Source organism: Diceros bicornis, chromosome 5 (assembly GCF_020826845.1).
Source record: "Diceros bicornis minor isolate mBicDic1 chromosome 5, mDicBic1.mat.cur, whole genome shotgun sequence".
Taxonomy (NCBI): domain Eukaryota; kingdom Metazoa; phylum Chordata; class Mammalia; order Perissodactyla; family Rhinocerotidae; genus Diceros; species Diceros bicornis.
The window spans coordinates 87,067,071-87,089,854 of record NC_080744.1 but is presented as its reverse complement, the minus strand read 5'-3'; the positions used below and the strand labels follow the sequence as shown (position 1 = coordinate 87,089,854).

General features: G+C 40.7%; 1 long non-coding RNA gene across 1 annotated transcript in view; it reads left to right on the top strand.

The window, feature by feature from the left end:
• Nucleotides 1-21,398, top strand: part of LOC131406411 (uncharacterized) — a 32,900-nt gene extending 11,502 nt beyond the window's left edge. Inside the window, exons 2-4 of the long non-coding RNA XR_009220134.1 lie at nt 18,403-18,710; nt 19,349-19,397; nt 19,938-21,398. This is a non-coding gene — a long non-coding RNA (uncharacterized LOC131406411). The remainder of the gene's footprint in view (nt 1-18,402; nt 18,711-19,348; nt 19,398-19,937) is intronic.
• Nucleotides 21,399-22,784: the final 1,386 nt, after the last annotated feature.

Below are 22,784 nucleotides of genomic sequence, written 5' to 3'. Positions count from 1 at the left end.
TTATATTTTTAATCATATCCAATTTCCAAATTATTCTCCCCATAAAACCTCCTACTTCCCTCATCCTGAATCCTGCACATTATTTCTTTGACAAGAGGGAAGGTTTTCCCCACAACTACAAAGCCTTGCATTTATTGAAGACTTACTGTGTGCTGGCGCAGGCTCACTATGTGCTAAGCCTTTTCACAGAATCCAGCTCAAGGCGGGGAGTGCTGTTATTACCCCGGTTTTACCAACGAGGAAGCTGAGAAATAAAGATAGTCACTAGACCAAGTTCTCAGAGGTGGAAAGAAGGTCCACGAAGTATAGCTCTACACAGGCATGGTCTGAAACGATGGAGGTCCCTGCCTCGGGGTTGGAACAGAGAGGAAGGAGAGTCGGCCACACCAGCAGTCTAAGGTTTTATCTCTTGTGTGTGCTATAACAAATAGGATTTTTTCGTTTTTTTAGTGAAATAACTGCTGTATCTTGATCCTTAAGGAACATGGGTAACGCCAGGTTCCAAGGGCGACTGAATTGAAATCACTCCCTCCTTTTCATGCCGGCCCACTTCTACCCCGAGATTCTGAAACAGGTTGCTGAGCACTTCCCATGTTGAATCTGTGCATACTCTGGTTTCTTACAAGGTCATGTGGAGGATAAGATTCAGAACATTCCAGGGAGATTATGCTCAAACTGCAAAAACCTGAAAAGGCGTTGATAAAGGCTTAGCCGCGTTACTCTGAAGACTGGAGTGCTGTGGGATAATCGCGCACAGCGAACCTCGCAAGGTTCTGAGGCTTATATCATTTTATATGCCCCCTTTTTTTCCCGGGGATTCTGAAGCCTTCCTGGAGATTAAAATGTAATGATACAATGAATTGAAACAGAAACACATCAAAAATCATACTTTGAGGCATTATAGGATATAATGACATTATGAACAGACACGGAAGGAGATTTGAATCCAGCAAACAATTCCGGATGCATGCATACATTTATTTTTGTATAAATTTTTAAATAAGAGAATCAGAGGCTGCAACTCTGCAAACTCTAGTCAGAGGGAGTGGGAGAAATGGTCACTGGCTGGAACATGCGCTGCCCTTAAGTGGGTGAGCGTGAGCGAGAAGAGGGCGGGCAAGGAGGGTGGGGGTATCGACCGCAGCGAACGCGGGATTATCAGAAACGGTTCAAGTTGCTGCTGAAAGGCGCAATTTCATCACTGGGGACTTTCTGCAGTTCATTCTACAAATGCTGAGCATCACTCTTACCCCTGGGGTACACATCAACAAAACAGGCGAAGCCCCTGCCAGCTCCGAGCTAACGTCCTGAAGGTTAACAATTTAGTCATGTCCGCAATCTTAGCCTTTTTGTCCAGTCTAAAACAACAGCAGCAAATGTGGAGGTGTAAAATGATGAAAAGACACACACAGAAAACAATTTAGAGGATTTATTGGGGATGCAGGACATAAATCATGTCTACCTACAACGCGGAGCAGTAACAGCAGGGCAATTTTCCCTAAGCAGGAAGACGCTGCGGCCTGGGATTGGTTTAACGCTGGTACAGGAACCTTAAAACTGAAGCGTGTTCCTCCTAAACGGGCTTTCAGGAGAAGCGGGGAGGAGCAAGGTGCGGCCGGGCAGGGCAAGGAGGGATGCACCGAGCTCGGGGCGGGAGCAGCTGCCCACGAAGGAGCTCCGGGAGGAAGGGGACCCGGCCTGGGCTCTCCCTTCTCCTCTCGTAGCACAGGCAGGGAACCCACACGGGCAAGTCCCAGCCTTCTTAAAAGCTTGGGATGCCAGCTTTACGGGGGACAGACATCAGATGACATTCCCCATGTAGTCTTGTTTTTTGTTTCCATTTCTACCTCCATTAAGCAAGTTACATTAGGCAAAGAGCTGATCTCTATGGTTCAAGGCTGTATTCCCAGCTCTTAGAACAGTGCCTGGGAAGAAGGAAGAGGGGCAGGAGAGGAAAGGGGAAAGGATGCAGGTTGTTTCTAGTAAATACCATGATAAGTATCTATGTGTACATATATATGTACACACACATATACACACATGTACACACATATACGTGTATATTTACACAGGAAGCTGTGCATTTTGATGAGAAAGCATAAATTTAAAACATTTTTTTGAGCAGTTTACAAGGAATGTTTTAGAGTTTTAGTTTATGGCCTAACCTTATGTCTTTTGAATGGAGTTTGTAGCACATCATGCATTTTACATGACATTCAGCGTTAGAAGAATAAAACAACTCAGACAGGATACATAGAATACAATAAAATAAGGCACCTTAAACAGAAGAGGTTGAATAAGCAACAGCTGTCTGTTGGTCTGTTGTTGCTGTAGCTTTTCCTCCTACGCATGTGACCGCATTACTTTTCTTTGGGGAACCGCCCTTCTCCTGGCCTCAGGCTGTGATTTGCAGATGGCTGTCTCCACACCCATTCTCAGGGTAGGGACAGGATTTGGCCCATGGTTACTCAGGCTTGGTCAGGGGTACAAGTGACTCAGACTGGCCAGTGACCGTCAACCCCTAATCTCTTCCTCCCTCATGGCTGGACTGTAAACCAGAGGCTTCTGGTGCCCTTCTTTCCACCCACTTTGGAAGAAGTTGCCCTAGAATAAAGCCAACGCAGGGGAAACAGAACTGAAGGCTGGTGAGACACAGGCACCTGATACACAGAGAGAACACCCAGACCCGGTGGGCCTGAAGCCACAGCCCTGCACTTCCGTCAGATGTTTAAGTAGTTGCGGATGAGTTTCAGTCGCTTGCAGGCTAAAGAGTGCTAAGTGAAATCATGTTCACATACAAACATTTTGAAAAAAAAGCGAAGAAAATGTTTTCCATGCATAATAATTGCAATCGCTGTGCATTCTTGTCCTGTGCATTTCTGTCCTACTGTTCCCAGAAGTACACTTGTCTACCCTGTGTTCTGAATTTGAATTCATAAGACACAGTCACTTGACACGCGTTTGTACCCCAAACCTACCTCCCTACGTTTGTTCCTGCTCTGGAACAAAAACGTATTTGGGGATGAATGTGGTGAGAATCATGTTCAGGAATTCTGCTTTGCTTAGATGACAACTGAGCATTCTAGACCTGGACCTACCTGGACCATGACCTTGCACAGCTCTTTACCCCATTGCTGCTAAGTTTTTTCATTTATTTTTGGGTAACAGTAGTAGCTAAATTTGATTTGAAGTGATATTATTGAAGTGATATTATGACAGTCTTAGCTCAGGCTACCATAACAAAACAGCATAGACTGGCTGCTTAAACAACAGAGATTTATTTCTCACAGTTCTGGAGGCTGGAAGTTCAAGATCAAGGTGCTAGCCTATTTGGTTCCTGGTGAAACCCAGGATTCCACCTCCTGGATTGCAGATGGTTGACTTGTCTCTGTGTCCTCACTTGGCCTTTCTTGAGTGGGTGCACACAGAGACAGAGCTCTCTCTTCCTCTTCTCATAAGGCCCACAATCCCATCAGGAGGGCCCCACCCTTGTGACCTAATCTAATCCTAATTACCTCCCAAAGCCCATCTCCAAATATCATCACTTTGGAGATTAGAGCTTCAACATATCAATTGGGGTGGAGGGGGGAGGGTCGACACAAGCATTTAGTGCATAGCAATGACATATAAGGATAAAAGACTTCTTTGTGAAAGGAACCACAAGATAATTTGCAATTCCATTGAAAAGACAAGGCCTGGGACTAGCGGTCAGGTATAATATGTGCAAAATCTCTGACTGTTTGGATGATTTAGTAAGCCAGTGGTGAATAGGTAACCATTTACACTACCTACATTCAGGGGCAGTCCCCTCAATAATCAGGAGATTCTCATTTAGAGGCAATGCAGTTTTATATTTAACTCACAAAATTTCAAGTCAATATTCTATTGTGCTGTCTGCTTTGAAAAATGTAATCTTACAGTCTGATTGTTGAAAAATATTTCAGAGGACCTGTGAAGAGCTATGTGGGAAGAAGTTCTATAAGAGTGTGGGTTTCTCCTTCCTGCCCTACTTGGGCTTGCAATACTTCAAGGAAGATGAGAATTCCTAGTGTAGCCCATTGGGACAATGTGTTACTTCTAACATGTCCATTCAATGTCATTCAACCATCATGAGGCCTCCAGGCTGGGAGCGCACCAGCACAGAGTGAAAACACTTGCCTTTGTTGTAACCGTTGGGAATTGGTATTGATTGAACAGCATATTTGGGACAGAGAAAAACACGGATGACACACTGGTTTGTCATGCCTGATTTACTTGAGAAGTGAGAAAAATGCTGACCTAGGAGAGCGGTGACCCTCGGAACTAAATACATGTGTCAGATAAACTGTGAGCTGCCATTGCACTGGGGAATCGGCACATCTGGTGATGGGAACATCACTCGGCGGGGTGACCCAGCTGTGCAGAGGAGGTAAAAACATAATGGAGCTTGTTTATGAGCATTGCTTGCTAACTCAGCTCTTGGCAACACTGGGGATGACCTTTTTCCCCAAAGTCAGCCTTGTCTTCATATATCTTCTGTCTTGTTTTGGCAACTCCTGAAATTGAGGTACTAGTTCCGAGATTAAAAGGCTGTCAGTCAGCAATCCTTGATGTGATTCCTCTTCTCCGAGGACATACTGTTTTAGGAAACCTGTGGCTGCAGAGTTCACAGCCTAATCCTAATTTTTTCTCTGTAGAAGAAAATGACTTCGTACAGAACCAGGAAAACAAATAAGCACAGATTTGATGGTGGATTAAACATATTGTAGTTTTCTTTCTCCAAAATAAAAACACTTTGTATACTATCTCTTTGCTAAACCTGTGTTTACTTAAAACTTTCTGGAGCAGATTCCTTGGAATGTCATTGGGGAAAGCAAACCACCAATAGCTGTTTGAGGGGGTCTTTTGTCCATATAAAGGGAATTGCAATAATTCTGAGAGAGGCAGCCTGATGCAGTAGAAAGAACCAGGGGTCTGTATTTGAACATGTCTCAGCCTGAACCCTGATTCTGCCACTTCTTGGGTGACATTTGGCAAGTTCCATGACACTGCTAAACTTCAACTTTGTCAGCTGTAAAATGGTACAGTAATACTTATCTCAAACAGCTGTTGTGAGGATGAACTGAAGTGATATATGGAAAACGCCAAGCATACTTGCCGCCCAATAAATGCTGGTCATCATTCTCGCTTTTGAAAGCCAAGGGATTGACCACCACTGAGCAGTGTGCTGTAATCTCATTATTTACCTTAATTGCAGACAACAAATTAAAATAAATTGATAAAGAAGAAACAAGTTTCAGTGCATACTTTGTGATACAGAAATTGAGGGGAACACATGCTTCTTGTCTCTCTTAACTGAAAGCCAACAAATGTCACAGTGGCAGGCACAAAGCAGGTGGCTTAAATAGGTCAAAATAGGTCAGAATAGGAGGCTCTGACCAAGATGTCAACGGTAGTTTAATACAACATTATCAAAATAACACATTTTGCTCCATTATCAGTGATTTCAAAGATACTATTTCGTGACAACTAGGCTGGATTCCCAATGGCTATGATGGAAAAAGACCCACCAACTCACCATGACTCAATAGAAGTTTAAGTCCACTTTTTACCCAATGATTTCTCTTTTATGATTACAGTTGAATACCTGTATAAGAAGCCTTAATCTTGGTCCAAATCCCCCCACCTCCCTTCTTTAATATTGTCTCATTTGTTATACCATGATGATTTGGCCAAAGGCAACCTCATTTTTAAAAACTAAGTAAGAATAATTGCTCTAGTGACAAAAATGAGATGCATTTAGACTAGAGAACAATTTTCAGACATGCTGGAGAAAAGTTATATTAGAAGAACATCCCAGAATATTTTCCTATAATCTAAGCAGAGAAAATCCCACTATCAGGAAGGGACCCTGTATGTGTATGCTCTCTGCCTCAGTCTAGGTATCTTTGATTTTCCCACTTACATGTTGTATAAATATTGATGACTTTTACAAAGTTCTGTGCAGTAGGGAATTATATTTAATGTATTTTCCATTACATTTGTTGTTATTTTGCTACCATGGTGAAACAATTTTCTTGAAATTAAGTATCATAAAATATTTGCGACTGTGTTGCAGCTGAGCAATTGAGAAAGACAGATGTGATGAAATTAAAGCATGGCACGTGTGCACTGATTTAGAAAACACCAGTTTCTTCAATGAAAATAGGGACTCAATGAAAAGCTTTTATTTTCTGTTTAGCAATCTCTCTCACCTCTTCACTCTTTATTTCCACCAAACATGGGAGTCACTAATTTATTGCTCCCTGATACAACAGCCACAACCAGACAATTCAGTGATTGATTGTGTTACAAATAAGCTGTATCGGACACCAGTAAGCCATGATTTTTTTCCTTTTGTTACTTATTGATAGTAAATTATTGGAATGTTTACAAACTAAAGTAACAAGCTCCTTTGGCATTATATGAACACCATCTAATTCGCTGCTGGAGAAGGAAGAAATTAAGTACAATTTATTCAAAACCAATGTGCCAGGCATGGTGCAAAGCACTTTGAAACCATAGCTTTCCTTAATCCTCACCACAATCCTGGGAATCAGGTATTATTTCCCCTTTGTATAAAGGAGAAAACAGAGACATCAAGGAGCTTCCCCAAAGTCTCACGCCCATGATTTGAATGCTGGTTCATCTGATCCCAAACTTCATGGCCTTTGTCAAAATTGCTACTGAACTGTCAGTATAAGAGGATGTGGGATATAGATTTGGTTATCACAGACCTGCACATGTGGCAAGGTGTAGGGCAATTTGTAATTTGAATGAAACTACTTTTCATTTAGAAATAGTACCACAATTACATAGCTTCTTGGAGTTATACATATAGACCTTAATATAAAATTTAATTGTCCCCTATCTTAAGGTAGCAGTTCCTTGGGTGTCACCACAGGAATGCTGTCCCAGTGAAGATGCTGCCAGCGGCCTCCGGGAAGAAAAAGTGAATAGACGTGTGGGAACTAGAGATTGGCCCTTCAACTGGCAAACGGTGTATGCATCTGGGAATCTTTGATTTAAGAGCAAACCCATACTAATACAAGGCTCTGAAATACAAGGTCATTGTCTGAGGGAAATTATGTAGGTACCTAAAGAATTAAAAGCAGCCGCGATTGAAATTCCACCCTCTTTCATAATTCCTGTATTTCATTTTAGGACAGGTAAGAAGGGGAGAGGTTGCTCCCAGATCAGTGTTCAGGGCAGGGATTAGTTTGCAAAGTCAGTGGAACTTCCCATTCACTTTTCTCCCCTTGCAATGATCCCCATCTTGCTCAGCTAAAGATTTTTAGCATGATGAAAATTCATCCCACTGGATGAGCAGGTAATGCAACCTCTTTTGACAACAACAGCCTTCTTTCTTTGGGGCATTTCAGCCTGGCCATTCAGGTGCAGGAAGTATGCAGAAGCAGGTGGGTAGGGTTTCAAGCTTCAGCCACTGCTTGGCTGTAATCCCTCCAGGTAGATATTTAATTAAGCTGAGAAAGTCAGTGTACTATCCATCGGGCAGTATGTTCTAGCATAAACCATTTACTATCTGGGCCATAACGTATCAAAAGAATAAAATGAGTTTTAGGGTGAAGTGGAATGACATAAGTGGAAAGTGGGCCAAGTGCTGGCTCGGCAAGTCCTTCTGATTGTAAGAAGGCTGTTTTTCAAAGTTCGCTCAGAAAGAACAAGTGGTTCCCATTACAGGTATCAAACGCTGTCATTGGATCGCAGTCCCTAACTGAACCTGCCATTGAACTGTCACACTCCCAGCCCGTTTGCTAGTCAGAGCAGGTATGTGCCCTGCAGACATGGCTACCTCGGAAGAAGCCTTGCAAAGGCTTGGCTTGTGGGATCTGAGTTGACTTGCATTGTGCCTGTGTGTTGAATAATGATGGAATCTGACTCATGCAAAAAGGAAAGGGTGCATTTTGAAGAATTATCTTTTGTAAGTTTTAGAAGGCGATAATATAATGACAGCTTTATTCAGCATCCTAAACATGCAGAGCACATTGGAGGTACAAATATTACGTGGGCCAGTGTCCTGGTCCTCACAGTGTTTACAGTCTAGTAGAGAGAAAAGCCTGAGTCCCGTGGATGATGCCTCACAGGAAAAGGCAACTAGGGCAAGAGGTATGAGTGTTTTAGACCTTAGATGCCAAGCGAGTTCAGAAAAGGGAGGGATGATAAGGCTAGGGAAATCTAGAAAGCCTTGTGAATGAGCTGGGATTTTAATTTTGCTTTGTAAACTGAGTAGGATTTAATTAGGAAGGGAGGAAGAGAGGATACAGTGGAGGCAGGCAAGAAAGCACAGGTGTGGTAGGTGAGAGGAGGGGCTGAATTTACTGGAATAATGAGTTACTTTTGGAAAGTGGTAAGAGACAGGACTGGAAGGGTTAACCAGGGCCAGTTTGTGAGTGGCTTTAAATGGAAGGCTATGGAATTTAAGTCTTATTCTGTCCGTAATGGTGGCCACTGAAGTTTCCTAGCAGAGTGTTAGCAAGTTGAATTTGCAGTTGTGTGCAGGACAGGTTGCAGGCCATAGGATGGGCTGTTCATCCCACAAGCATCACTGAGAGCTTAGAGAGGGACAGATGCCTGAAATGCAAAGAGACACGACACTGGTCTGTCTAGAAGAGAGTCTAGAATAATCTCTCTACTATTGTAGAATAGTAAGAGAAATGCATATGAACACAGTTTCACCACCATTAGCATGGGCTTTAAGAAGGAACCAGAAGGAGGATCTACTACGGGCCCACTATAGTCCAGGTGGGATGGAATTCAGACTTGAAATAAACCGGGGAAATGGGAATGGGAAAGAAGGAGGGCTCACAGCAGTCACAAAGTCAGAACTGACATTACAAGAGGTCAGGAGTCAGAGGTCAAACCTGAAGAGAGGTGTGAGGTCACCAGGGTAGAGCTGAATGGAGATGATGTTTGAGGTTGCTGAGAACATCAATATGAAGGGCAGAGTGAGAAGGCTTGAGGAGACCCAGGGAGAGAGGCAGGAGGAGCAGAGAAGGAGACCATGGTGAGGGAAGCGACAACCACAGGGGCCACCACAGAGGGAGAGCTTGGGGGAAATGAGTGGTCCACACAGATGCCTATTATACCTCAGTCCTGGGGTGCTCCACCACCCCCTGTATCCCTTCCTGAGAGTGGGCTGGGTCTGGCGGAGGAGAGAAATGCTCTGTGTCACTAGTGTCTTTGCCACATTAGAAAGAACACACGGGCTAGGCACAGAGAGGGTCACTGCAGTCTGCCCAGAGCAGCTTCATGTCTTCCTTGTCCTCAGAGCCTATGTAGTGCTTTCGTTCATGTCCTGTTCCCCTTCAGTACTCAATGCCACTTCCTCTGAGAAACTTTTCTGCACATGCCCACCTCTCACCCATGTCCCCCCCTACATTCCATCCCATCCCACCCCTGTCTTTCTCACTCAGTGGCGGCAGGATGATCTGGATTTGGATTCTTATATCACTCTTATTGCAAAGATTTCTTTGAGTCTCAGTTTTCTCACTTCCCCTCCCCCCCCAAAATGAAGATAAGAATATTTACGAGTATAAAATGAGAAAAGTCTTATGCACTTGCCTAATATGTTGCCTGGACCATTATAGATGCTCATTAAATATTAGTGACCTTTCTTGCTTCTTTCCCTGTTAGACTCTCAATAGCTAGGGAGATAGCACACCAAAGACACTCGATGCTTATTGAGTTAATTCTCCTTCCCGTCTCTGCTAGAAATTAAACATTTCAAGGGCAGGGTCCTCGCTGAGTCTGGCATGTAGAGTCTTGTGCATGGTGTCTACTAATTAAATATTTGCTGAATAAATGAGAACTGTGGTTGGGAAAGCAAGGGCACTCCCAAGTGAGAGCTGATTGCCACTTGACACGGTTTGTGTCTGGAGAGGAATTGAGTGTGAACACCTCAGTCTCACCCAGAATGGGCTCGGGACCCAGATTCTCTCCACCATCTCCAAACAGGTCCCTGCTTTTATATGTTAATGAAATGTCCTGAGGCAACAGTCTCAGGAACGCAGGAGGAAGTCATTAATCAGAGACACGTATGCCATTCTTTTGGAACCTGTCAAACATGCCTGAAAAATTATCTGTATTTTTTCCACAGCGACAAAAGCAACACATTCTAATCTACAGCATATTAAATCCCACCAGCCAAACAAATGCCTTGTGACAGGTGATTGATAGATGTTTCTCCTGACAGCCCTTGGCACAGAAATCTCCCCTCAAATCAGTCTCTAAAGGGGACGAGAAGAACAGCTGAATTAGCCAACCAGCTCCCTGCCGTGCTGGGCGGCGTCTATTCCCGCCGCACCATGAAAGACATAACGTTCAATTGACCTTTTGCTTATCTATAAACGCAGAATGAGCTTCGTGGACCCTGATCCACAAAGGAGCCATTTCAGGAAAATTTATTTCCTTTTATATCCATAAAAATAAATTGCTCCTCACAAAGGGGAGACAAAAACCCACTCTCTTCCCCTAATACGATTATTATGAAAGGGATGTTTTCTCTTAGCAACCATAAGCAGGTGGCGTGCTGTCAATTTTTCATCACACTTTGTTACCACACTCAGAGCTCTGGGGCTCCAGAGAGAGGGCATGCCATGGGCTGGCCTTTCGTGTTGTTTTATTTTCGCTGACGTTGTGGTGGAGTCGAATGTTTCTGATGTAGGGGAACTTTTTCTTATCATTGGCCCCCAACTTCTCCCCCTGTATAGGGCAAAAGCTGGAAGTGTGGAAGCAGCTTTAGAAGAGGGAGAGTGGGATGCTTGGACATAAATGTGTGCACACACCCAGGCACGCATGCACATGTGCACGCTGTCACACACACACTCACACAGGGTGCTGCTCCACGGACTGCTGGTCCACAGAAGTGGGAAAGAAGTCCTGCCATTGTGATAAGAAAAAATGTATCTCCTCCAGCTCTGGTATTTTTCGGTAGTCTTTTATTGTCTCTGTGACACTTTGCTCAGCTGACAATTGGTCATAGTGGCTGTGCTAAGTGCTCTGCTGTGCCCCTTTAAAGCCAAGAATGAAATTAACTATGATATAGTCAGTATCTATTTTGTGACAGGAAAGATGCTAGCTGCTTTACAGAAAACCCCATCTTCACAATAGGTTGCTGTCTCTTTTAGAAAATGGGGAAACTGAGGTTTGAGCAGTGAGCAACTGGGCTAAGGTCCCACAGCTAAAGAAGAACAGAGGTGGGAGAGTCACCTTCTCCAGGCTTAGGGAGGATGAAAATCCCTGGTAAGGAGCAGCGTGATGGGGGGAGACCAGCAGGACAGTGTTCTAGGTAGGTACCTAAGACAGGTGGAGAACTGGAACCTTCTGGATGAAGTAGGACAATTCTGTCAGGCAGTACTTAAATGTGGTTGAGGCTCTGGGAGAAACAAATAATGTCTTTCTCAAGGATAGGCAGTTGCTAGAATTGCCGTAATATAAACTAAGAAAAGACAAGGAACAAAATTAAATCTAAAGACTAATCTTTAGTTAATTAATTTTTTAAAGACTAATCTAAAAGTTAGTCTTTAAAAAATTACTTGTATTAATTTGGTTTACTTATTTTGGACATTATATATATAATTTGTATTAGAAAAATGCCTCGAAGCAAAAAGAACCATATAAAAAACACCCATAATCTTGTCATGTGTAGGTTAATAATCCATATTTTAAGGTATATCCTTATAGTTTTGAATTAAATAGCTGGTTTTTGGCTGCACAAAATGTATTTTTTAATCTATTCAAGTTTTTTTTTCCCAATTAGAGTTAATTTTGGTAAAGTATAATTTACTAAAATATTATTGGCATAAAATTGTTAAGAATATTCTCTCATGATATTTAAAAAATATCTCTTATACCTGTAATTATATCCCTTTTGTCTTTGTAATATTGTGTGTGTGCATACCTCCTAGGTTCTGTTATTCTTAATCACTGTTTATCCAAGGAGCCCTGGTTTCTATCTAGAGACCACATTTGAAGAGCGAGGGTGCTCTTTCCTACTGGATTGATCATGGTTTTCCATTGTTTTTCAGTAAACTGAACCAGGAAGTGTTTTAAAGTAAAATACTTCATGAGTTCATACTGATATTGCCAATTTAAATTCAGAACCACCAACTCTTTTCTCAACCTCCTCAATATGCCGGTGTGCACCCATAGTGAAAATCCCAGTTATCAATGAAACCAACATAATTTCTCATCTGTTTTATCCAAAAAGGCCACAGTCTCAAAATTACAATTTAAACACTACCACTAAAATGTTTTCAGAAGACATGTTAAGACTTTTTTTAAAATCAGTTCTTAGGAAATATCCCACAAGAATGAATAGTCAAATAATCAGATTTCTCTCTGGGTGATTGTATCACCAAATTGATATACAATTTTGCTTTTTATTTTTATAATTATACAAAATATTAAATGATACCAAAGTCAAATCTACAAAACAAGGTATATTCAGAGAAGTCTAATTTCTCTCCTTGTTTGTTTCATTCATTTCTCTACCTTCCCAAAGGTAGTCATTTGTTAATCTTTTATCCTTTTATTTTATTTTTAATGTAAAAATATGTTTTTTGTTAATACAAGAAAATGTGTATATGTATTTTAGGTTTACCATAAGAAAATACTATTTATCAACTATGTTAATATAAGATAATATGTGTATGTGTATTTTTCCCCCTCTTTTGCAGACAAGTAATTTCATATCATAACATTTTTCTTCACCTTGTTCTTCCATTTAACAATATATTCCAAAGGTTATTTCCTACAAGGATAGAGCAAGTCTTCATTCCTTTTTATGATGGCATAGAACTGCGTCTGTGATTGTGCCATGGGTTTATTGTCCCCTACTGATGAACATTTGAGAAGTTTCCAGTCTTATTATTATGAATATGCTGCAATCTGTACCCAGGAACATATTTTTTTTTCATATTTTTGGCAGTGTAATTTTGGAATTTATTCCCAGAATGGGGATGGCTAGGTCAAAGTGTACATGCCTATACAATTTTGCTAACATAATTTTCCCAGACATACCAAATTCCTGCCCACAGGGGTTGTATTGCTTTACATTCCCGTCAGTAACATATGAGAGTTCCTGTTTCCACACAGATAAGCCACAAAATATGTTGCCAAACTTCTAAGTTTTTGATGATTTCACCTATTAGGTGGGAAATGGTATCTCAATAGCATCTCATAGTTTTAACTTATATTTCTTTTATTACAACTGACATTAAGCATCTTTCCACGTAATTAAGGGCCTGAACATAGATATATATATTTTTCTGTGAATTTTCTCGTCATTTCTCCTCCCCATTTTCCTTTATAGTCAAAATTTGTCATTGATACAAGCTGTTATCTGTAGGTAACGTGTTGACATACAGACAGAGATGGGTGGAAGAGAAAGACAGTGTTTCAGGCAGAAGAGGTGCCACAAGCATGAATGGGAAGATAGGCGGGGCAGCTTGAGAGACGACTGGAAAGAACTCCTCATTAGACTCTGATGGAGAGGTTTGAGCGTGCAAGTCCACCAAGATCTGGCCTCTGCTACCCCTCCAACCTTGTTTTTCTCTATAAACTTCATTGTCTTATGCTCTCGTGTCATTTATGGAGTGGCTGTTAAAAATACAGGCACCAGTGGGGACTCTCTGGGTGATAAATATATTCTCTATCTTGAGTGAGTGGTGGATACAGGTGTGTTCATATTTTTCAAAACTCATAGAATGGTACTCTGAGAATGTGTGCATTTTATTGCATATAAATTATATCTAATACATAGCCATGTCCAGGCCGTGTCTTAGACCTACTGTGTCAGAATTTCTAGGTGTGTGTACTGGGAACCTGCTTTTCTAGCAAGTTCCAGAGGAGATGCTTTTTCATAATAAAGTTTGAGAACACTGAACTACTCGTATTTACCTAAACTATCAAGATGTTTGTATTCCTATCCCTACTTATTCTGCGTTTTGCTGGAGTGTCCTTGAATACATGAAAAGTGCCTGTACATCTTCAAGGTATAGTTCAGGTATCAACATCCTCTGCTTTCTCCTTCTCCTGGATTAATATGGACCCTACCTTCCTTTGATCTCTACTGTGTATATAAAATTATTATATTGTATATATATGGGCAACGGACTGAATGTTTGTGTTTCCACAAAATTCATATATTGAAATCATACCCCCCAATATGGTGGTATTTGAAGGTGGGTCTTTGGGAGGTTAATTAGGTCGTGAGGGTGCAGCCCTCATGAATGGAATTAGTGCCCTTATAAAAGCACCCCAAAGAGCTCTCTCACTCTCTTTCTACCACATGAAGACACAACAAGAAGATGGACATCTGCAACTCAGAAGAGGGCCCTCAGCCATGCTAGTACCCTGATCTTAAACTTCCAGCCTCCAGAATCATGAGAAATAAATTTCTCTTGTTTATATGCCACCCAGTCTGTGGTACTTTGTTATAACAGCCTAACCTGACTGAGACTACATATATATATAGTCATATATATAGTGGTGCAGGAATAGCAGAAGAAGAGGCTGGAGATATTAGATTAAGAGTTTATTTTGGAAGGTGATAAATATCAAGCTGAAAAGTTGGTTTTTAACTTACTAGCTATCACTTAAAGAGTGCTCATTACACACTAAGAAATGTGCTAAACACAGTGTAACTTTTATTGCACTAAATTCCTATGTGGTGAGTAGTATTTTATTTTAAAGATGCAAATCTGAGACTTAGAGAGGTCAAGCCACTTGCCCAAAGCTGCTGAGCTTCAGGTCAAACCCTGGTCCGACTGACCTCAAAGCATGCATTCTTAAATACTGTGTTAGTGCCTTTCAAGTTGTTAGAGTATAAGGAGACTGAATACTTGAATCAGAGAAGCGAAGATGTTTTGGGATCTCTAAGGGGATACCTAATAAATCAAATCACAATTTTATGCTCAGTTCAGGTTCTACACAAATAGGAAAAATAAAACAGAGAAGGCATATTGGAGATAAAAGACAAAAGCAAAAACAAAAAAAAACTCCTTTCTTCTTAATTATGGCTGCATCGAAGAGTATAGCTTTGTATGAGAGACAAGTGGGTGGCTGGTAACTATTAGAATTAAGTGAACTTCCCTGGTCCCCATGGAGCTGGACCAGCACAGCCATCCACAGAGATGGAGCAAGGCTCAGAGGCTCCCTGAAAAGCAGCTCACTTCCCTAAGAAAGAAGATCTTGACTGAGCCACACAAACTTGGGGATTCTTGCTAAAGGTACCTATCATCAGAGTCACTCCACATGCCCATGGAGGTACAGTAAAGTGAGGGACAGCATCTGAGGTGCTCAGAGAATCCCATTCCTCCTGGAATCCAGAGAAGCAGAAGAAAGACGGAGAATCTCCTCTCCCAGGGGACACAAGCAGAGGTATTGCAGCACCCAGAGCCGAGGGGAGCTGACTGGTGTTGGAGACTTATAAAGGTACGTCGGCCTGACTTGGCAGGTGGGTGGGTGTTGGTAGAAAGAAGCACTCATGACTTGCAATTAGTGTCTTTGTGACAGCAAATGTGGACTGCTGTGTGCAGCTCCATTGCTAGGAAGAGAAACATATTCTGGGGAAAAAATGATGAGTTTTATTTTTGTAATTAGCCACAACCTTAGAAAGAAGCAATGTCTACTCTTTTATGACTTAGAGTGTTTATAAATGGATAAACCAAACTTTAGCAAGCTTGCATAATGTGTTCATCACCTCCAGATTGCATCAAGGGAAGTACAGACTTTGGACCAATACCAAGATTAAAATGTTGAATTTTAAAATTAATATTCATAGAGGGCATGTATCACTTAATATTTGCTTGGAGTCTATGTGTGGAATCTTGCAGAATACGAAAAGGAGTCTTCCTTTTCAAGATTTTCCTTTTGTCCCCGGATTTATAGTTACCTGTGTTAACATTGTCTCCTTCTGTTTTGAATAGCCTGAATCCTCTTTGCTTTGTGAATTAATATATGAAAAACTGTTTTCCTATACGTTCACAACACTTCTGACACCAAATGCGTGGGTTTTTTCTACACCAAGCAATTGTCCAATTCTGTATGACACCAGCTAAGTGAACTACAATACAATTCAATTCTGACACTGTCTACCTGGAGCTAGCGTCAGACCCCACAGGTTAAAGTCTCGGTCCCACAAGACTAACCTCACTTGACAGGCTGATCACAAGTCCCAGGTTGTTACCTGTGCTTCTGACAAACTAGCTATAAATCAGGGGTTCCCACAACCCCCTCCTCAGGTTTGATAATCTGCTATAATGGCTCATAAAACTCAGGGAAACAATTACTTATGTTTATTAGTTTATTACAAAGAATATTACAAAAGATACACATGAACAGCAAGAGATACATAGGATGAGATCTGGAACGGTCCTGAGCACAGGAGCTTCTGTCCCTGTAGAGTTGGGGTATTCCAACCTCCTGGCATGTGGATGTGTTCATCAATCCAGAAGCTCTCTGAACTCTGTACTTCAGGGATTTTTATGGAGGTTTCATCATGTGTTGGCATGATTGGTTACTAACTCAATCTCCAGCTCTTCTCCCCTCCCTGGAGGATGGGGAATGGGGCTGAAAGTTCCAAGCTTCTAACCATGGCTTGGTCTTTCTGGTGACCAGGCCCTATCCGGAAGCCCACTGAAAGTTGTCTCATTAGAACACAAGATGCTGCTGTCCTCCAGGAAATTCCAAGGAGTTTAAGAGCTCTGTGTCAGGAACTGGAGTCAAAGACCAAATATTAGAGCAAAAGATGCTCCTAGCACCTCAATTCCTCAAGAAATTACAAGGGTTTTCAGAGCTCTGTGCCAGGATCAGGGAGCAGAAACCAAATATATATTTTTTATGATGTTACAATTGACATAGCTAAAGTTCTTAAACTCTAATTGCATTTAGATGGTATGTTTTCCTGGTTTGAGTTATTTATTGCAAACATATGTGAGATTAAACCATTATGTAAATGAAGTTAATCAATTATAAATGTTAACTATCCAAAATTTTAGGCCTTGTTTCAATATCCTATTTAAATATTAAATGTGTGTTTAAACATCTTGATTCTTCTTTTTAAAGCTATATTGCTCCTTGAGTGTGCATTTAATAAGAGGGAGCAAGTCACAGTTTCCACTCACTAGAAGGAGGCAATATAGTTTGAAGGCTTCGGGATCATACAGGCCTACGTCCAAGTCCTGATTTTGTTAGTAACTTTTCGTATGATCTTAAACAAGAGCATTTAAAAAGTGACAGGATAGAACTGTACCACGCAGGTGAAATAATGCACGCAAAAATATTTATTATTGCTTTCAGCCCCTAATAATGTAAATGATAGTAATATTCTATTAAAGAAGGTGATTTGTAAGATGATTTCTTTCTTTAGTTTGTCCAAGGTATAAAGGTAACCTGAAGGACACCTGAAGTCAGGCAGGCACGTACATGAGGAATTTGTTGTCAAATATTTGCTCTGACTCAACTTGCTTTAAGCTCTATACTGTCACACTGAAGGATATATAGGCTGGATGAGCTACCTTGGAGATTTGGACTTCCCCAAGGTTGACTTTTTTTTTCAAGTGCCAGATTTTTTTTTTTTTGGTGAAGAAGTTCGGCCCTGAGCTAGCATCTGTTGCCAATCTTCCTCTTTTAGCTTGAGGATGATTGTCACTGAGCTAACATCTGTGCCCATCTTCCTCTATTTTGTACGTAGGATGCCACCACAGCATGGCTTGATGAGCAGTGTGTATGTCTGCGCCTGGGATCTGAACTCACAAACCCCAGGGCTGCTGAAGCAGAGCACATGAACTTAACTACCACGCCACTGGGCTGGCCCCTCGAGTGCCAGATTTTTGTCCTGTCACACTTTAAGGATTTAACTTAGTGTGACTTCTACATGGCAGATACCTTCCCTGACCTGTTTATGCTCCTCTTGTCTGTTTCCATTAATCCAACTCCATAGTGTTATAATGTCCTGGTTTTCTAACCAGTCTCTCACTCTCCCGAGAGCAGAACTGGATCTGAATCATTCACCGCTGGTTCCCCAGTGTCTGGGAGAGAGCCTGACACTTAACAGAGATGCAAAAAATATTTTTTGAAAGAATAAATGACATGTATCTCCAGTTTCTCTATTTGGAAAAAATAATATTTTCAGAATAATTCCTGGGAGAACAGTAATAACACCCAGTAATAAAGATAATCTAGAAAGTGTTTCACTGAATAATAATAAATAAAAATTTAATTATTAATCAATAATATAATTAATTATTCAGTCAATGTTTTATAATACATTTTAAAAGATGTATTCTCTCACATATTATCTCTAATACCCAAAACAATGGTTTGACATGATACTGGTTATTTTAATTTGTCATTTTACAGGTGAGCAAGATGTTATGCTAAGCCTTGGGAGAGTGAGTTTGCTCTTCTCTTGACCAACTTGTATACAACAAACATAAAGCAGCTATGAAGAGAATTTAAGGAAGTCAAACTCACCCTTTGGAGCCCAGCAGAGGGATAGTTTAGAAAGTTACAAAAAAACTTCAAAGATGCTTCTGGATCATCTTCTAAGTGACAGCATTGTGTCTGGTGCTGGAAATACAAAGATAAATAAGACATGGCGTGTTCCTGCAGAAAGCACTTTCCAGAGGGTAACATATATGTGCAAACAAAGGCATGCTGTGTTGGAGGTGAGATACTAAGTCGAGTTGGAAGCTCAGTCATCTCACCAAGAGAAGGCAGGAACGTCCTGGTGGTGAGCGTGGATAGACAACCAGGAGTTCCCCAGGCCGAAATGCAGGCATCTCGAACACAGTGGCCTACTCGGAGATGATCCAGAATTTCAGCAGGCCTGCAGGTGGCATGGCTGGGCAAGGAGCAGGAAGTGCACCTGTAATGGGAGGCAGGACCAGACCGTGATGTACCAGCATAAGGGACCAGAGAAGGACAAGCACATTCAGCTGTGGGGCGAAGGTCATGATTTTAGTTTGGGACTTGTCAAGGGTCAGATGCCTGGCACCATCAGATGTGCCCTTGGGGGTGTAATTCTGGGGTTCCTGAGAGGGGTGAGCTTCACAGCAGTGTTTTAGCAGAGAGAATGAGGGCTTTCCAGACTGCGCCAGGATGGGGAAGGGAGTATCTGAGGAACCACGGGTGTGGGCGATGGAGGTGCCTGATCCACCTGGTGATGAGGGTCAAGTCTGGAAAAGCCTGTGGGTATCAGGCTTAATAGCCCAACCTTGATGGTTATCTACCTAGCCTGATAACCTTGAATAACCCTCAGGGTATCCAGTAAATTTTAATAAATCTTACTCCGTTTATCTTACAGAAGGTGTAAAAGTGAACAACATCGCTAGTGCTTTCCCAGTCAATGTCAGGTAAAGATAAAGGATAAAGTATGTGTGTGTGCACGATGTCTGTGTGTGTTTGTGTTTGTGTGTGTGTGTGTGTGTATTGTTCTGGAGACTCCCTGACCCCCCCAGATAGGACACAGGGATGAACATTATCTTCAAAAGCAAGAAGCAATATTTATTGATCCCTTACAGAGAGCAGGGAATTCTGCCAAAACTAGAAGGAAAAAATTTATTCCTTACCAAGAACCTTCCATATAGTAAAAATAAAATGAAGACAAAATTAAACAAAAAAAAAGAATTAATAAAAGAATACAAGCGAAAATTTTTCAAAAATCCTATTAATTAGGAGCATAGTTCCCTAATTTTTTCAAAATAGGAATGCCCTCTGTGTCTAAAATTGTAGCATATTTGTTCCTCAATTATCAGGTTTTATTTGTTTTATTAATCTGTTAATTAATCAATGTGAGGCATCTATAAGCCATATGTAATACTTCAGTCTAGCCTCTGTGTGTGTCTCTGGGGTTCTTCTCACATTTTAATTTGAGACTTAATTTGCATTTTTAGGAAACCACTTAGGGGACTTTGAAAAAAATTGAAGTGCCAGTGGGTGAACGAGGACACCACGCGTTCTTCATCCTTCCGTGCTTCTCAGCGAGCTCTCTAACTGATGGTGTTCCAGGCATGGGCCACGTGAATTCCTAACATGGAATCTCAATGACCCGTGTACCACGTGGGTGACTTACTGACCACTGCTGTCACGCCGTCATGTGTTTTATTAAAGTCATATTTTATAAAACGTGTGGATGTGGTATTACAGAAAGATGATCAACCAGTTCCCTGGCATTTCATGGTGCTTTGCATAGTGCTGTGAGGAGATCGATTGCCCCTTCTTAAACTGTGAGACACCCGGTGAAGCGAGCCTCCAGAATGGGCAGGCTCTGCTGGAGGGCCCGAGCCACGCACGCCACATCTGGTTCCTTTTCAAGTGGCCTGTGCGTGTTAGTGTGGGAGGAGTGAACGGGGACCATGCCTTCCTGAAATATCAGCGCACCAAGGTGCCTCTGTGTGGACCGGTTATCAACAGGTCTTGAGTACAAGATGGGCAACCAGGAAATTGAGTTAATATTTATTACTCGATCCCATAACTCGTATGACCTTTAGCACAAATATGGACTCCAACTACAAAGCTAAATCTCTAGAGAATCAAAATTCAGGATTGAATTAGTATTACCATGACTATGATTTGTGTATTTATACATGGCATACATATGGCCTAATATACGTCAGAGCTAAAACTCAAGTGGCAATTGGCATACATGGTAGGAAAGAATAACTTGCAAATTCACCCATGTGGTTTTGATAAAACTTCTATTTCAAAAAATAATTGTTTCCTTAAATGATAGTCACGACTTAAAGTGCTTATTAGTAGCTATGACTTTTTTTAGGTAAATATGTTGAAATTTCTGTAAGTATGTTTGAAAACACGAAATCTTGAATGTTAGTCAATATTTTGGAGTGTTAACACTGCCAATCAATGCATGAGAATTTATTGATAGTAAATTTTGATAGTAGACATACAAGTAAAACCAAACATAAGCATGTTTTTTATTTTGTTCAACACAGTTAAATGCTAGCATTAAAAAGTTAGTCATAATTAATTTATTTAGATTCCGTATGACTGGAAAAAATAAACTAAATTTCTAATACCTATGATGAAAAGATGGGGAAACATAATGTTTCATAAATTATATAAATTGCTGCAGCCTTTATCTTTATGCAGGACAATTTGACAGTGTGTTTCAAATACTTTAACACTGTAAATAGTCTCAGCAATTCTATTTCTAGAAATGTAATTTAAGAAAATAATAAAAAGTGAGAGAAAAAGTTCAGATACAGGAGAATTAATAATAGCGTAATCTATTACACTAAAAACTTGAACACAACATATATGTCCACCAATATGAATTTGCTAAATGGAATATAAATATATTCTCTCTCTGTATTCCTTGTATATTCTAACATATATACCAGTATACACATACTGTATAAGTGTGTGTGTGTATATATATAATATATATACATCTGAATATATAAAATATATATGTATCAGTAATTTTTTTTTCTGGTTTTGGTTTATAAGTTTTTTTGGGTGAGGAAGATTGTCCCTGAGCTAACATCTGTGCCAATCTTCCACTACTTTGTATATGGGATGCCGCCACAGCATGGCTTGATGAGTGGTGTATAGGTCTGCACCCAGGATCTGAACCCATGAACTCTGGGCCACGGAAGCTTAGCATGCAGACTTAACCACTATGTCACTGGGCCAGCCCCAGTTTATAGTTTTTTTTTGAAAAAATAATTGTTTGTTCTCTGATTTTAAAATGAATATGCAACATTTTTTTAATTAGAAAAATAAAAATTTTCCATTATGAAAAATAGTCTAATCTAAAATTATTTTAGGTAACCTATTTTAGATAGTGGATAATTGGCAGGATTCCATTTAAAGTCATTCAAGAAATACTTGAGCTCATGCTAGTGTATTGTGAAAGGAAGAGTGTATTGTGAAAGGAAGACTCAGAGACAGAAACATTTATGAAGGAAATGAGTGTAAGAGAGTCAGAATTCAGAAAGAACCGCTCAGCAAATAATCAGAAATTAAAAGGACAAAAACAAAAAATACTGTGGTTTCCAAGTTATATTGATTTGTTTAAGGAAAAAACACAACGGTTTCTCACATGATTATCAAATTTACAAGTGTCAAGACATATCTTCAGGTATCAGCACAGCAGCATCAGGAATTAAGATGCTTTTATAAAGTTCAGATTTATGGGAAACAGTGAAGGTTTTATTATTTGGGGTCCAGACCAAGTCAGGGTGACCCTGCTATATTTGGTTTATCTCAGGCACAAAATGTTTTATTTCTTGTCTACCTGTGGTTTACGATTTTCTTAGTCATGTTGGAAGCGGTACAATCCTTTCTTGCAGTCAATTTCCTGCCATCAAGATGTGGATTTGACCGCGAAAGTCCCTCAGAAATTTTTTGATTTTGTATCATTAATTTGATATTGTGGTTTTTGAATAGTTTTTTTATATAGGCGTAACAAGAAATGTTGATTAATACATACTTTTGTATCGTTAACAAAACTAGGGACGTATGATATTGAACTTAAACGTTAATTTCTCTCTGAAAGTTCAAAAAGACCCTGGATTTGTAATTTAGTTTTATGTGTCACGAGTATTTTAGTGTCCTTATCAGCTTTATTGAGATTAGGCACCAGGAACCATCTCATTGACCTCTGTAGGTGGCACCTGTGTCCCTCTAAGGACAGGGATGTCCTCTTCCTCTGGGACCCCCGTGTGTATTAATTTCCCTGGCCTGTCAGGAAATGACATTATTTACTACCTGTGAGG